The sequence below is a fragment of the Fukomys damarensis genome, unplaced genomic scaffold (genome assembly GCF_012274545.1).
Source record: "Fukomys damarensis isolate Sample0158 unplaced genomic scaffold, DMR_v1.0_HiC HiC_scaffold_14, whole genome shotgun sequence".
Classification (NCBI taxonomy): domain Eukaryota; kingdom Metazoa; phylum Chordata; class Mammalia; order Rodentia; family Bathyergidae; genus Fukomys; species Fukomys damarensis.
Genome location: NW_022900926.1, coordinates 4,140,690 through 4,148,668, shown reverse-complemented (window position 1 = coordinate 4,148,668; position 7,979 = coordinate 4,140,690). Strand labels below are relative to the sequence as shown.

General features: G+C 41.6%; 1 pseudogene; it reads right to left on the bottom strand.

The window, feature by feature from the left end:
* Nucleotides 1-5,632: 5,632 nt before the first annotated feature.
* LOC117286079 lies at nt 5,633-5,773 on the bottom strand (annotated as a pseudogene).
* Between the last annotated feature and the right edge of the window lie 2,206 nt (nt 5,774-7,979).

The following is a 7,979-nucleotide window of genomic DNA, read 5'->3' as shown; positions in this document are numbered from 1 at the left end:
TAAGAAATGGGCATTCAACATACTCTTGATTGTGTCCTGAAAACAAACCTTGCAGTAGTCTTCAGTAAGTCCATGACTGCTGTGATAATTTTACCATCTTTTGTGCTGACATCTCTGGGGTTGATACCTCGCTGCAATCTCCAGACTCCATCTGATGTTCCTGTCACAGCACCGGTAGCTCCAGGCCTGAGTTCTAGGGGCCAGTGGTGGCTTTCAGTATCCAGGACCAGAAGCCATGGCAGAGCAGCCCACGTATCCAGCAGTCAGCGAGGGTGGCAGCGGTGACTTACCCGGACCCTTCTGAGCCTGGGCACGGGTTTCTTGCCTTTATTTCTTTCTCTTTTTAAAAATTATTTTTAAAGAGAAAAGCCTTTATTGGTGCATTTTAGGCACACGTAATGATAACACTCGTCCCAGGGAATTTGTACGTGTGTGTGGTACACTCCATCTCTTTTTTCCTATTCCTGCTCCCCTTAAAGCCCCTCCCCTCCCTATGTACAAAAGTTTGTTTCCATTTTTCCTTCTACTTTTCTCCTTTTTTGGCCCTTTCTTTTCCCCCCTTCCCCCTCCCCTTTTGAGCGTTTTCTTCCCATTTCCCAATCTCCATTATCCATTTTAGTCCTTATTTCCACTTTCAGTACCTCATACCAGAGAAACAATGTGGTATTTAAACACATGTGTCTGATTTATTTCACTTAAGAGCAAGGTCTCGAGGCTCATTCCTTTACCTATAATGTCTGCAGCTCATCCTTCTTTATAGCAAAGTAGTGCTCCAGTGTATAAAAACACTCATCAGTTGATGGGCTGTTTTCAGGATTTAGCTGGTACAAACTGTGCTGCCACAAACGTGTGTCCATATAAACCTGTTGTATGATGCTTTTTTTTTGGTACGAGGGATCCAACTTGGGACCTTGTGTTTGCCAGGCAGGCAGTGGTGTGATGCTTTTAATTATTTTGGGAAGATACCAAGAAGGGGAATGAGTAGCTGGCTCAAAGGGAACCTCTAGTTTTTATTTTTTGAGGGATCTCTACACTGATTTCCACAGTGTTTGCACCAGTCTACACTCCCACCAGCAGTGGAGAAGGGTTTCTTTTCACCCACAGCCCCACCAGCATTTGCTATTGGCTGATTTCTTGATACCAGCCTTTCTTTCTGGAGTGAAATGGAATCTCAGTGTTGTTTTCACCTGCAATTCTCAAGTGACCACTGATGTTGAAAGCTTTTTCATTTATTTATTTGCCGTTTCTACTTCTTCATCCGATCTTGCCTTCATTTCTACTTGTTCTCCAACTAAAAAAATTGTAAGCAACTCTGTAACCTCTCATTGAGTCCCCTTTTCCTAATCAGGGTTGGTTTCTGTTATTTGCAACATCAAAACCCTGAACGAGGAGGCTCCTCTACCCACCCCATTTCCTGGTACCCTTCCTGGTTGTCTTTCCCTTTAAGACCTCCTCAGATGCCCTTCTCCTTTAGACCTTCCTTTTCACGTGATACCAATAGCGGGAGAGGGGAAGAGATCACGTGATCCTTCGCTATCACACATTTTATATTGAGAACTGACCAGTCCTGCCGCTGCCGGAGAGACTTCCTGCCACACAGCTTGCGGATGGTACACAAAGCAGGAGCCACTGTGTCGGAATAGACAGAGCTCATCCACAGGTCTGGAACACACTTGTATACTTGTTAGCAATTCCATTAGGTTATGCAGACATTTTGCCATCAAATGGTAACTTCTTTTGTTGAACTGTTGTACGATGAAGCTGCAGTTGCCTAGAGACACAAAGTCCCGAGATGTTTTAATTTCATCCATGTTCTTCCCAAGCCTCCAGGAGGGTAAAATCTGTCCACGTAAGAGGCCTAATGCCTGATGTTTTCCATTTTGATCCTTGTGCTGCTTCCTTGCAACCGAAATTCTAACTAATTTAGAATTTATGGAAAAGTTATTATGCTGACATTTAAACTTATGTGGTGGTAAAATGTGGCAAAGCTCTTTTTAAATGCCACAAGGTGGACAATTTTAGCAAAAGTCATTTTATGGCTTTTCAGTTGTTTTTTTTTAAAGCAGTAACGCTGACACATTTTGAACACTAAAAAACAATAAACTACTGCACTTAAAATCAGACTCTAGAAAACTAGTCTGGGTAGTAAATCTTGTTCTAAAACCAAGAAAACAGTTTTGAGTGTTTTTGAAAAATGAACATCCAGACGCTGACTTAGTACAATAGATTATATTGTCATGTGTACAATTCACTGACTGCCAGATAAAAAGAGATTTTCGTAGCTTTTCCATATTTCCATGGCTTGAAATTGAAGTAGCGACTTACAGAAGGCCAAAGCTTCCCTCAGACGTTATCTATTATTTGAAGAGAAAAACATAACAGAGAGCGTTACAGTTGGCTCTGGAATTATTCTGCGAGAAACATGGTGAGGAGAGTGTATTAATTTTCTGTTGTTGCTGTAACAAATTGCCACTCAGTCCGTGGTTTAATGTGGCAGAAATCTATTATCTTACCGTTTGTAGGTTGGAAGTCCGACTTGAGTCTCACTGTGCTCAAATCAAAACATCAGCAGGACCACATCTCTTGTTTAAGGATCTGGAATGGACACTGTACCTACCACACGTGGCTCCGCCATCTCAAGACCATCCACACCTGGATAGCTCGGGATCATGACCTCATCATATGCCCCGCTGATTCTCTGAACCTGGGAGTACTGTAAGGATATCCCAGCAGCCTGCCACAACTGGTTCAGAGAATGGGCGTCACCTCAGAGCCTATTAGAAAGGCAGGACTGAGCCCGCCAAGTTCCCATGGGTGTGGGGCCTGCAGTGGAACAGGTCCTCTGGCGAGCCTCACAGACAGGGAACAGGAAGGAAAGTTCTGTTTCCTTCCTTCAGCCAGAGAAGCATTGATCGCTGCTTCCCTGTTAGCCAACCACTAAGTTTGCATTGAAGAAATCCCTGGGGACTGAAAGAAACCCGGAAACCGCACCTCCTCCTTACCACCGCCCCCTCTCTCAGGGAGCCAGGCTCGCCCAGGGTGCTTGGAATTCACGGAGGGAATCACTGCGGTCTTGTCCGTTTGGAGGGAGAGGGAAGGGTAGGGGATGAAAAGCACCAGAAAACTGAAATCAGTCGTGCAACTTTCAGCAGGAACTTGGAAACAACAGGCCTGACAACATAATCTCAATCTTAGCAAAATCGTAGGATGGAGTGATAACAAAAAACTGTTAGCATTTTGAAGAGCTTGGGAGAATTGTGTCATCACAAGGCTCTGATACGAATTCATGAAGAACAAGGCGTAATCAAGTTTGTATCCTTTTGTAAGTGAATTGCTAATGTGATTAATCAAGAAAACATGCACACAGCATATCTAGAGTAAAACACTTGGCATGTTCAGCCAAGCACTTGCTAGGATGTTTGGCTCCATGGATAGAACATAGTAGGGTGAACAGTTTCACCCAGGTATGGCGGTTGTACTCAAGGTATTCACATGGTGACTGCAAGAGCAGAGAGGAGGAAGTCCTCATATCGGTTCTGTCTGTGAGTTTACGTCACTCATCTCTGCAAAGGCCATTTGAGAAAGTAAAAACACCATGTATAATCTTTTCTCATTTTCATAGGAATTTAAAAATATAACATGTAGAATATATCATGTGAGGAGATGGAATTGAAAATTGTCATTTTTAATTTTTCTCATTGAGTTCATTGGTATTTTTTAAGTATACAGTACAGTTACATTTATCATTGGGATCTTGTACCTTTACATAACAGATTTTGGTTAAAAATTGTCATTTTTTAAAAAGGAACATTGTGGTAAAGTCACTGTGAACTTCACCAGGTGAGAGGGATATTTCTCTACCTTCTCAGTAGATGGAAGTGTGATCTGCCTGTAGAAATACAAATAAAGAAGAGCTGGAGATTTAGCTAAGTGTGTGCTTCTCATAGTGTGTGCTTCTGATAGTGTAATGCAGACACAGGAGAAGGGGAATAAACCTGGCTCGATTCTGAGTCCCTAAGACCTGGCCTAGGATCTAGCCCTTAGTAGGTACTTTAGTAAATATTTGCTGAATGACAACCTTGGAAGTACGCAAAAGCTGACATTTTGCTTGACTATAGTTAGAGAAATATGAAGTCCATGACATAAGATGGTGCATGAGCAAAAGATTACATGTGCTCATGGGTATCATGTGTTTAGGAATACATCATCAAGTGCAGGGACGGGCGGAAAACTGAGTCCCATGGGGATGTTTTAGCATACTGAAGAAGACAAGATGTTGCTTTGTTTCTACTTATTTATTTATTTTTGTTTTTATGTTGGGGAATCAACTGGGACTCACACATGAGAAAACAAATGTTCTTCCACTGAACACCCTGGGATCGAAAGGTTTATTTTAAGTGGACATTACTTAACAATCCTTAGGTAACCTAAGGATGGGGTTATTGTTCTAACAGGCTGACACAGTGCATGTTAGAAAGCCATGAGCAAGCCACGAAGCAGTCTGGAGCGGGCTAGAGGATGATGGAATGGCCCCGGTGTACATGCATTGTTTCCTAACAGAAGATAAAGGGTCATTGGTCAAAGACACTGGGAGAGGAATGTTTGTGGTGGAATTCTGGGCAAACCTTTCATATTCTCAAGCAGCTTGGGGCATGAATATCAGGATTTCAGTTTTAATCTTACTATATCATTCAGTGCAGGAGACTGTAATACTGGTCATCCCCAAAGCAGGCTGTGAAGAGCAAACCCCACAGTTGGCTCACTTACAGAAGTGAGTCCGGCTGAAGCCTATGCTCCAAGGTCAGAGTGACTAGCACCCAAATTCTGTTCCCACAACTAAAACCTTCGGACTAGAAGGAAAATGTTCTTATTACAACCATATATTTTGTCTATTCTATTCCCAATGCAAGAATGCTTTGCCTTGTCCTTTATGAGCCCCGTTTATATTAATTTCCATAGAAACTGCATGTAGCTTGCCTTTATCCCAGTTGATTGCCCATAAAAATCAGTCAGTGCCAGCACCTTTGTCGGCTGCACCAGCCTTGGTTGTCCTGGCCCTGCTCTCTCCTAGTTCTGTCTCCTAGTGTATGTCTTTCTCAGGTCTGGGCGGGGGCCTGAACCCTGACTACAAGGTTAATTCAGGAGCTATTTATTGACCTGTTAACTTTGTATAGCATTAATATTCCTTTACCTTGCTTTTGTCAATTTTTTTCCTCATTGAGTTTATTGGTACATTTTAGGGATACGGTACAGTTACATTCATCATTGGGATCTTGTACCTTTACATGACAGGTCTTGGTTCTCATTTTTTCCCCTTACCCCCACCCTCCCTTCACCCCCTACTCACTTCCCTATTTGCAAATACTTCATTTCCGTTGCTTTTGTCAATTTGAATGAGATTAATTGAAAGGATGAATGGATGAGACACAAAGGATCAGAAAAAGTAAGACTCGTGTGAAATTTAGAAGATTTAGAAATTTCTAGTTAAATCCTCTGCTAAACTTCTCTGCTATCCTCCTATTGATTTCCTTCCCACAGTGAATAAGGAAAGAATTTAGAGATATTAATGAAGAAGAAATTTCTCAGGACTTCCTTTACTTCCTAGTGACCACAGTAGATCTGTATGGCGGAAAAAAGTTTGCTTCGTCGTCCACTCATCCTTCACTTTTAGGAGAAGAAAAAATTTCAGATAGTTCCCCAGGAATGTGAAGACAAGAACTTACATTTGTAACAGATACTACCCTTGATCTTAGCCAAAAGGCCGAGAAGCGATTACATTTGTCATAGAAAAGTGGGTATTTTAATATCACAGATATAAAAATCATTGCTGTTAAAGTCGTGGGCTGGCACTCAAAGGCAGCGTTAGTCTTTGTGTGACATAGCCATGCAGTGTTGTTTCCTGAGGAAGAAGGGTGAACTCAGACTGTAGATGTGATGGCGCTTGAGCTGAACACTCCAGGAAGACGAAGGAGGACGTTACAGCTCAGTGACAAAAATCTCTTTTCTCAGCCAATAGTTTCCAATGATATTCATATTGAATCAAAGAGAAAAGGTTCCAGGTCACAGTCAGATCACAAAAGGAGTAAGGTTTTGCCAAATTTCCTGGTAGCAAACTTGCTGCAAAATTACATAGAAAGACTACACAAAGACGCTTGGATCAGATTGGTCGTAACCACCCGCTTCACTTGCCCCTGGCAAATCTGAGGACAAAGCCAGTCTTCCAGTTAAACAAAGAGATTGTTCTGGGCATGACAGCAAGAATGAAGATTTTCTGTTTAATGCATCCCATATGTTGGACGGGCTAAGTCTATTGTTCAGAGTACTTTGATGAGGAAAAAATCAATGAAGTAAAAACAAGAAATTCAGTGTAGTCCTGAATCTTTTTCTGCCTTGTGATGTTATTGGTCATTCTTCACGTTGTCATTATGTCTGAGGCAGGGCACAAAAATCATGTCCACGTAGACAATCAGTGTTTCTTTGCCTCAAATAAATTATTTTTAGGCTATCATTTTTGATCATTTTTGCCTTATACTTACCATGTAAACATCATGTACTACAAATATGTACTCATACAAAGTAAAATCTATAAAATCACATTTTCACTTTCTAAAAAAATGCTACTTGCTCCATAAGAGCACATGTAACACAAATGTGAATTCTGAGGAACAGTTGCATAACGCCTACCAAAAACCTATCATTACCGTAATGCCAAGCTGTTTTTAAAGTGGTTGTTCTGTTTCACTTTCTTCTGCATACTACACTCGATTCTTCTTTTTTTAATTGAGTTTATTGGTGCATTTTAGATATACAGTACAGTTACATTCACTATTGGGATCTTGTACCTTTGCATGACAGGTCTTGGTTCTCATTTTTCCCCTTGTCCCTGCCCTCCCTTCACCACCTCCTAAAGTTGATTCTTACCTTGTCCAGTACTTGCTATTGTCAATTTTCTCAAATTTTGCCATACAAGTTATAAATGTTTTATTATAATTATGAGCACTTAATAGATATTTTCAAAGCAAAAGGTGCTATTAATAAAAAGATCATGAAAAATTGATGTTGCTCGTATATTCAGCAAATACTATTTTCCTACTAGGTGCCTATCACTAAGAAAGACATAGGTATATGAAAGAACAAATATAAAAAAGAGTTCTTCAGGGCATTACAACATAGATAGAGCAGAAATATTCAAATAGTTCAAGACCATAGTAATGTAATTTTCCGTTTTCCTTTCTGCTCTCCCTTCTTCTTTCCCTTTGCACCTTTTTTCTCTTCCTTAACACTTCTTGAGGGAAAAGCTCCAAGCAGCCTTTGAATTCTCTGGCTGCTTCTTTTCTGCCATTCACTCTGTTGGGTCACACTTGGATTGTGACCCGTGTTTTGCCTTCTGTCCTGTAACAAGTACCTGAGGTAACTAACTTGTGACTCACAGTTTTGAAACTCCAATCTGGGCCTGCTCGGTCCTGGTCTTTTGGGTCTATGGCAGGCAGCACACTGTGTGGTGGAGCATGGGACAAGGCAGCCCACCTGCCTCATGGCCAGAACATGAATGAGAGGAAGAGCCCCAAACCCCACAGCTCCCTGCCCCCAGGGACAGGGAGACTTTCCATTGTGCACCAAGTGGGGAACCTGGCCTGTAATGCTGCCCAAGGTGACCCGGCTCTGAATGTGGCAAGAAGGAAGAGGAATGACCAAGGCTTTCTTCTGTGCCTGAAAGGATGAAGGAAGCTGTGGTTCGAATTTCCAGTGCAAGGACTTCAAACTAAAGGAGCATGGGCGTTACTTGCAGTCATCAGGAAGCAGCTAAAGTATTGAAAAAACCCTCACTTCCTTAGTTACTGACTTATTCAGAAAAGATTGCACTTACAAGACATTCGCTAAAGAAGTTACATGCACAAAGGAAGAGAAGATATATGTACATCCCAGGAATATTCAATAAAGAAAATAAAAGCAGTGTGGCACCAAAAGCCAGTGTCTAA